We start from the raw sequence: 8067 nt of genomic DNA, 5'->3' as shown, positions 1-8067 counted from the left end.
TGCATCACAATTTATATGGTCAGCTGATAAGATTTGGCCTCATTTGCAGGGCTACTTTTAGTATTGATGAAATAATATAAGCAAAGTGCAGATGTATTTCGCAATTTCAGTTGTCCTAGTAAATTGTTTTATCCATTGTGGACATATATTGTTTTACTGCATAACAGTAAAAGAATTCTCTGAAAAAGAATTAGATCTGGTTGCAAACCTTCTAATCAACACAAGGTGGTGCAAATCTTTTTCCTTGAAGAAGAGCCCATTATATATATATATATATATATATATATATATATAAAAGGGTTCTTCAAGGAAAAATATATATATAAATATATAAAATATATATATATATATATGTATGTATGTATGTATGTATGTATGTATGTATGTATGTTGTGATTCCGGCATCTGCTACAGGTTTTTTGAATGACAGCTCCAGTGAGGAGGACTTATATGAATCAGCAAGTTCTAACGATGAGGAGGAGATGAATGCATTTGATTTGCAAGATCGGCTTGAACCTTCAAACTCCTCCACCCTTCAATTAGGTGGTCAGCCGGGAACGGGTGATAATGAGGAACCAATGATATCTTCAGGTGAAGAAGATGATAATTTGGATGATTGCTGGGTAGATGTCAGGACAAGACGTCTCCTGACAAGGAGGAACCAACGAGGATACAGTAGGAGAGCAGACCAGCAATTAGACTAATTAGTTACTCTATAAAGGGAGAGATATGACTTTGCACTTTGTCCGGAACAAAGTGTCTATTTGCAAGGAGAACTGAAGAGCACAGTTTGGAGGATTTTGATCTGAAATATCTTGTTGGGATTTGGATTTAATTCATTGGAACTTCTACTTATTGGAATTATTTTGTGAAGGATTTTGATCTGAAGAATCTTGTTGAGTCTTGGATTTAGTTCGTTGGAACTTTTACTTATTGGAGCTATCTGTGAAAATTCCTGTTTGCTGCCTTTTTACAAGGACTGTTGCTTTCAGCCTTATCTGTTTACTTTAAAGGTGGGACATAACATTTTCCTGTTTGCTGCCTTTCTTTACAAGGACTGCTGCTTTCAGCCTTAACTGTTTATTTTAGAAGGTGGGACATAACATATATATATATATATATATATATATATATATATATATATATATATATATATATATATATATATATATATATATATAAAAGAAAACATTATATATATATATATATATATATGTATGTATGTATGTATGTATGTATGATATATATATATATATATATGTATGTATGTATGTATATATATATTTTCTTAAGTTTTCGCGGGTACTTACATGTATGGTATTCAGCTTTGTTCGGGTATTTTCCCACGTCATTGTAGTTGTGCTTTTAAAGTTGTAGCAACGTTTCGGCAGAATCTCATCTGCCATCATCAGGCTTCTGTATTGTGTCCATCTGTGAGTCAGGCCCCCACAGTTGTTTCAGTTTTAAATTTGGGGCAGCCTATTGCTGTGCCAGAATGTTTTTTTCTTCATCCTGATTGGTTGGGAATCTTGGTCTGTGTTTATTGGTCTTGGAGTTTGTTCTGGAGTGTTCTGCTTGATTGGTGTTTCTAATATCTTCTGTCTGTTTTGTGGCTCTTTTTGTATCTTGATTGGCTGGCAACATTGTGTTCCTTTATTGGAGGCCTTTTGTGCAGCTTGGCTCCGGGTAAATGGACGGCTATCATTTGTTAGGAAGCTAGGTTTCATCTGGGTGCCTGGTTGGGGTGTGTTTGAGCTGGAGGTATCAGGGGGGATCTGGTGTTTGCCTGGCTAGTGGTGTGGAGATTTTTTTGTTTGTGAGTGCAGGCTTCCAGATAATTGACAGTCTGGTGGAATCATCTCTTCTATTCATGCTTTCAGGTCTTTTTTCAACCTCTATGGCTTCTCTGATGATTCTGTGGCTGGGGTTTTCTATAGTGGCTAGGGTTTTGGTGCCATTGAGGTTGATGCTATGACCTGTGGCTTCCATGTGTTGGACTAGTGAGGAAGTGTGTTCCAGCTTTTTGACTGCATTTTTGTGTTCATCTAGGCGGGTACTTATTCTTCTATTGGTCTGTTCAATGTATGTGGCCGGGCATGATGCACAGGGGACTTCGTATATGCCTTGGTTTTCCAGGTCAATTTTATCTTTGGGGTTTTCTAAGGATGGCTGTTATTTTTCTGTCTGTTTTGAAGGCAGTCTTGATGTGATGTCTGTGTAGTATCTTACTGATTTTGTCTGTAGTACCTCTTATGTAGGGCAGGACAGCTGTTCCATAGGTCTGTTCATCTTCTGGGTCTCCATTATGTCTCAGTGTGTTTTTGTGGATCAAGCTGGTGATTTTGCTTTTGTGGAAGCCATTGGCTGTCAGTACTTTAGTCAGGGTGCATAGTTCAGTCTTTATGTGTGTCTTGTCTGCCAGGCGTTTGGTTCTAGCAATTAGTGTTTTAGCCACAGAGTTTATCTGTGCTGGGTGGTGGTGGGATTGGGCGTTGAGGTAGCGGTTAGTGTGTGTTTTCTTCTGGTATACGGTGTGTCCTAGTGTGCCATCTGTTTTTTTGTAGATTAGTACATCTAGGAATGGTAGTTGTTTGTTTGTTTCCGTTTCCATGGTGAACTTGATTTTGGGGTGTGTGCTGTTTAGGTGTGTTAGGAAATTGTTTAGGTTTTCTTCTCCATGGGGCCAAATCACGAATGTGTCATCGATGTATCTAAACCATAGTTTGGGTTTGTGGATGGCATTGGCCAGGGCTCTGGATTCGAATTCTTCCATGAACAGGTTTGCAATGACGGGTGACAGTGGTGATCCCATAGGGGCTCCTTCAATTTGTTTGTATCTTTGTCCTTTGTATATGAAATATGTGTTGGTTAAGCAGTGTTCTGTTAGTTCCATGAGGTGTTTAGCCGGTTGGTATTTGTTTTTGATGATTTCAAGGGTCTCTTTTATCGGGACTTGAGTGAATAGTGAAACCACGTCGAAACTTACAAGCAGATCTTCTTGCTCCACGTGTAGATCTTTGATCATTTCCAAGAAGTGGTATGAGTTTTGTACATGTGAAGCTGCTGTTTCAGCATGGGGCTGTAGCTGTTTTGCTAAGTGTTTACCTAGGTTTTGTAGTGGTGCTCCTCTGGATCTGACTATGGGTCTGAGAGGTATGCCTTCTTTGTGTATTTTTGGGAGGCCGTATAGTTTGGGGCATCTGGAAGATTTTTCTCTTGGGATGATCGTCTCTTGGATCTCTTTGCTCATGTGGCTGGTTATAATTTTCTTCTTGGTTAATTTTTCCAGATATGTGGTTGGGTCTGTGTTTATGGGTTTGTATGTGGAGTCTTGGAGTAGGTCTGTCAATTTTGTTTCATAGTCTTTTCTGTCCATTACTACTGTGGCATTCCCTTTGTCTGCTGGAAGTATGATTATGCTGCTATCTTTTTTCAGGGTTTGTGGCGCTTTAATTTCTTCTCTCTGCAAGTTGCTTTTGGGTGGTTTGCTTGTGCATAGGATGTTGGTAACTTGGTGTCTTATTCTATCAGCTTCATCTGTATTTAATTTGGTTAGACTGGATTCTACTGCACATATGATGGATTCTGTGGGGATTTTTTTGGGTGCTATAGCATAATTGAATCCTTTGGTTAGGACATCTGTTTCTGTTTTGGTGAGTTCTCTGTTAGAAACGTTGTATACTAATTGTTTCAGGTGTTGTTGTGAGTTTTTGGGGGCTTTCTTGTCATGTTCTAATTTCTTTAGTTTCTTCAAGAGTATCATTTTTGTAAGTGGTTTCAGATTCAGCTCTCCAAGTTGTAAGTTGTTTTATCTTGTCCCAAAGTAGAGGGTGGATTTTGCTGCTCAATTCCAGGTGTAGTGCTAGCAAATCTTTGTTTAACTGATCCAATTGGAATCTCTTTCTGTGGAGCTCGTTCCTGAGTAGAGCCTTTTCAGTTCTTTTCAGGATACGTTTAGTGGCTGCTGTGCTGTGATGAAATGTTAATTTGAAGCAGGTTGGTTGCTGGTGATTTCGTCAATGCCGATTGCGTTCTATTATTATTATTATTTATAGTACAATTAAGTCATATTTATTAAATTATAATGTTTGGGATTTGATGAACAATCTAAAACTTCATGAAGGGGTTAATGAGCTGAAGATTTTGGGGACCCCTGGACTAGTGGCTCAGAATGTTGCTGTCTGTTCAATGGTGGGATTCAAATTTTTTTTTACTATCGGTTCTGTGGGCGTGGCTTGGTGGGCGTGGCATGGCATGGCTTGGAGGGTATGGCTTGATGGGCGTGGCAGGGGAAGGATACTTCAAAATCCCCATTTCCTCCCCATCCCACTAACCTGCTTTTCAGCTCCTGTGCAGGGCAACAAAAGAAGACCCAGTTGATCAGCTGGGACTCAGGAGGCAGAGAATAGATGGGGGTGGGGCCAGTCAGAGGTGGTATTTGCCGGTTCTCTGAACTACTCAAAATTTCCGCTACCGGTTCTCCAGAACTGGTCAGAACCTGCTGAATGCCACCTCTGTGTCTGTTCTAGTCTAGCCCCCTCCCTCTTGCTTTCCAGTCATGTGACCCTTAGTGGAGGCTCTTTTGCAGACTTGATAAGAATTTCAGAAGCCTTGTTGTGCAGGCTTTCCTTGACTTAGTTTAATATACAGAAGAAAAAAGCCAAAGGCAACTAATTATGAAGGACAATTATCATCAGAGTCAAAACAGATCATTATTCTCATTTTCCTTTTTGTTGCCCAGAGACAGAAAAAGCTGAAGTAAAGGTAGAGAGGCTTTAAATCTGGATCTTAAGCACAGAATCCAGCACACAACATGTCATTTCATGAGGTGGGTCATAAATGGGCAGAATCTGTCTCTCTACACCCTACCCTCACCTTCAGGCCGTAAGCCAACGTGCATTGTAGCCAAGACTAGCTCTTATTTTGATTCCTGAAGCAGAACATCCTGCAAGAGTAACCATACATTACTTTCACTGTTACCTTCCTTTGGCCACTATAATCAAATGTCTGGTTCAACTGATCCAATGGTAAATACCACATTGGGAACTTTTCTTATCATTTGCTATATACCATTCTCGCAACTTCTTACAAATCTTGAAAGTCTTCCTTTACCTATAGAATTCCTGCTTGTTTTATGTTCACAGAGGGGACTGGTCAGCTCATTTTACTGAGGTTTTCTTATCTGTCCATGTTCTTTTCCATGTTGGCTATATATATATTATATATTGCATATTACACCTTTTATATTCTTTGCTATAGCTGTAATATGTGCTGCATTCCAATACTAAATGCAGTGCCTTTGAACTTGTTGAGATGAATGGGCTTAATTATACCCAGCTCTTGGTTAGACTGCAGCTAAATGTATAGTTTAAATTCCCCACCCATCTAGATTTGATTAGCATACATTGGGAAGGTCATCCTTGCTTGGACTGTAGAGTTATTTTAAGATAAACGTAGAAGGAATATATATGTGTGTGTTAAGTTGAACACCTTGGGAGGGCAGAATAATATTTATTTGAATAAAATATATTATAAAATAAAGGATGATATGGACACATATAAACACTAGTTAGAAATATGTACTTGTTAGGAAAGAACTGGTTAGCTACAGTGTCTTCTTGAGTTAACATTTGGCAAGAAGCCAAGGAGGGGAAGGATGTAGATTCGTAGTTTCTACCTTTTTTTCTTTCTTGAATTTCAAGATCTGCCTGGTGAAAAGAAAACCTCTCCCTTATAATTAGAGATTTATGAAATTAATATATACTAACTTTTCCCTCTATGAATTGTGTCATTTAAAGCAGGGGTCCCCAACCACGGTCCACGGACCGGTACCGGTCCAGCGGAACAACTCCTACTGGGCAGCGGCTTGCTGGGCGCCATCTTTTTCATGAAAAAGTGCTTCGGTGAGCTTTTCCGGTAGAAAGCTCACCAGAAGCGCGTTTTCATCAAAAAAGATGGCGGCCTGCCGCTTTCAGTGAGCTTTCGGGTAGAAAGCCATTTCTACCGGAAAAGCCTCACGAGCGCCTTCAGCGCCCGCCATCTTTTTGATGAAAACGCGTGCTTCGGTGAGTCACCGAAGCACTTTTTCATCAAAAAGATGGCGGCGCTAACAATGCTGATGCCGGGCATCAAAAAGGTTGGGGATCACTGATTTAAAGGCTTAAGCAGAGATAAGCTCTTTCTTCTCCAATTCAATTTTTTTTAAAATTTCTTCATACTTTTATTGCTGTGTTCGTTTCCTAAGGACACAGATCAAATGTACAGAAAAATTTACAGATTTTGGAGTTACAGATTTACTGATCACTAAATCGCCTATTCAAAGATAACAGTTTTGCTTACATAGTGAACCCATCATTTGCCATATAGCAATGGAACCCGTAACTCATACAGGATCATTGACCAACCAATATCTTCAGAGGTTATTTACCTGATACAGGGTGAGGTGAATTTGTTTTCTGCTCTGCCACCTCCTCATTTCTTGGTCCTAGGTGAACAAAATGTGCTTGTGTATACACTTCTTGAATTACAATAATAGTACCATTTTAAATATGAATAGTAAAGTCATTTGGAGACTGTAAATCTTGGTAATAGTGCACATGTTTGTTGTTATTACCATACTTTTTTAAAAAAAGATTTTTTTTCTCAACTTCTGAGTCTAGTCTTTAGTTTTTGGATTTTCTGTTGATGCTTCTGAACTCCTCAAGAAGAGGCCAGTATTTTTGAAATCAAAATATGTAACCTCTAATGTTAACCAACAGAGGTGAGCATGCCACATAATGCTAAACTGCAACTCCCCACAGCTTCAATTAAGCTAACCAACAATGAAGGATGTGGACTTTATCACTCAGGAATAATTTGTCTGTCAAAGGTTGTCTATCCCTGCCATACCAATTAGTATTTATTGCAAAGAATATTTATTTTACTGTTCAATATTAGTTTGTAGAAGGGAAACATTCACTGAAATAAGAAAGCACCTGCCATAGACAAAATACGAAGATTCTTAGGTTAAAGTGAAGCACTGCCTAATTTTGATGTAGCTTGATGTAGAGAGTGCATATTAAATTCTCTGCATCTCTAAAGCAGATAGGTATGGGAAAAGACTCTTGGCTAGGTTTCCAATAATACTTTTCCCCCCATGTTGTCCTCTCCTCTCAACGTGGTTAGCTGGGAATGATAGGAATTATTCATCCAAAGGCACAAGGTTGGGGAGGATTGAATTAAATAGACAATTGGTCTGATTTCATTTTAAGGCAAAGGATTTGGGGTCTGAAAAAACTCAGTCATCAATAATCATACATTTAGAAATGCCTTCCTCTGCTTTACTGTGTTAAATCGAGAGTTTATTGAAAAGCATGATCTATTAAAAGGTTGACAATCCTAACTTAAGCTTAGTCCTGAGGTTTCACATGTATATGCTTGTATTTTAAAAAAATTAGCCTGCAGCATCAGACTAATAAAACTATTACTCTTAAAAGTTATTTAGAAGCCCCCCCCCCTTTTAAAAAACAAACAAAACTGTACTGGTACTGACCAGTCCTTGTGATGTTCTGCCTTTAACAGTAGAGTACGTTCAAACAACCGTGCTTTCTTTCTTCTTAGATGCATAACATCTGAAATGAGAATAGGAATACCCTTTTGAATTTAAAGTACTGTTACATCTCGTACTGCCTGTAGATTATTTGAACCCTCCCATGCACAAAAATATTACTTACACACATAGAAAAGTCTTTCTTCACTGCCCGGTGCCGGGAATTGTATCTACTTTACTCTGCCGTAAGCTTTTCTGCTCAAGCAGCTTCCTCTGCCAGTGTCAGCAATTTGAGAGGCTATTAAAGGCAAAGTTACACAAGCCAGGAGAAAAGTTGGCAATCTTCCCTAGAAATCAAGATCTTATCGTAGGATGATTCACTGATTTCCGGCTGTGTACTCCAAGCTATTGCGATGAAAGCCACAGGGAAAGTATTCTCCTATCATAGACTTTCTATTCTTTCTGTGCAGAAATATTTTTTTTCTTTCAAAGCTTCCCAAGTAGGTGAGTGCAGGGCAGATGATCTCAGCTAGAATGGG

At 38.9% G+C, this 8067-nt stretch overlaps 1 long non-coding RNA gene across 1 annotated transcript; it reads right to left on the bottom strand.

Annotated features, from left to right (window-relative positions):
* Window positions 1-6427: 6427 nt before the first annotated feature.
* LOC148132270 (uncharacterized) lies at window positions 6428-7828 on the bottom strand. The gene is made up of 3 exons (XR_015747326.1): window positions 7713-7828; window positions 7532-7610; window positions 6428-6484 (listed from the first exon to the last, which is right to left on the bottom strand). It is a non-coding gene; the product is annotated as an uncharacterized LOC148132270 (long non-coding RNA).
* Window positions 7829-8067: the final 239 nt, after the last annotated feature.

Source organism: Notechis scutatus, chromosome 2 (genome assembly GCF_049901735.1).
Source record: "Notechis scutatus isolate UNSWTSFEM ecotype Mainland chromosome 2, rNotScu1.2, whole genome shotgun sequence".
Classification (NCBI taxonomy): Eukaryota; Metazoa; Chordata; class Lepidosauria; order Squamata; family Elapidae; genus Notechis; species Notechis scutatus.
This window is presented reverse-complemented; position numbering and strand designations above follow the sequence as displayed.